The sequence below is a fragment of the Sinocyclocheilus grahami genome, unplaced genomic scaffold (genome assembly GCF_001515645.1).
Source record: "Sinocyclocheilus grahami isolate Dianchi unplaced genomic scaffold, SAMN03320097.WGS_v1.1 scaffold383.1, whole genome shotgun sequence".
NCBI lineage: Eukaryota > Metazoa > Chordata > Actinopteri > Cypriniformes > Cyprinidae > Sinocyclocheilus > Sinocyclocheilus grahami.
The window spans coordinates 593566-593957 of NW_015505562.1; the positions used below are offsets into that span (position 1 = coordinate 593566).

The 392-nt window shown below is 37.5% G+C and overlaps 1 protein-coding gene across 1 annotated transcript in view; it reads right to left on the minus strand.

Annotated features, from left to right (window-relative positions):
- Nucleotides 1-392, minus strand: part of LOC107549901 (unconventional myosin-Ib-like) — a 62904-nt gene that overhangs the window by 29852 nt on the left and 32660 nt on the right. The window lies entirely within an intron of this gene.

Sequence of the window (392 nt, forward strand, 5' to 3'; positions counted from 1 at the left end):
AAAAAAAAAAGGTTCATAACACACGCTGCCAATCATACATAGATTTGCAATGGAGTAATGGACTACTGTGGGAGAAAAGGCTTTTTTTACTGCTGTAATGGTAAAAGAAACGTTTTTTTTGTCTTCTGTCCCCGCACACTATTTGGGAAAGGAACAGTAAGCCCAGTGTCTCTGGAGCCAGTTAAATTTCTCCCTCTTTATTTATATCCAACAGCTCTTAAAAAAGGAAACTGCCTCAGAGGCTGCTGAATAAACTCCTAGAACTCCTACAACACAGGAAGTCACAGCTGAAAATTACTTTGAGAAAAGCTGTAACAGTATAGCAGTTGAAAACTATATGATAAAATGGTGCTTGGGATGCAAAACATTATTACGAAATTCCAAATCTCAAG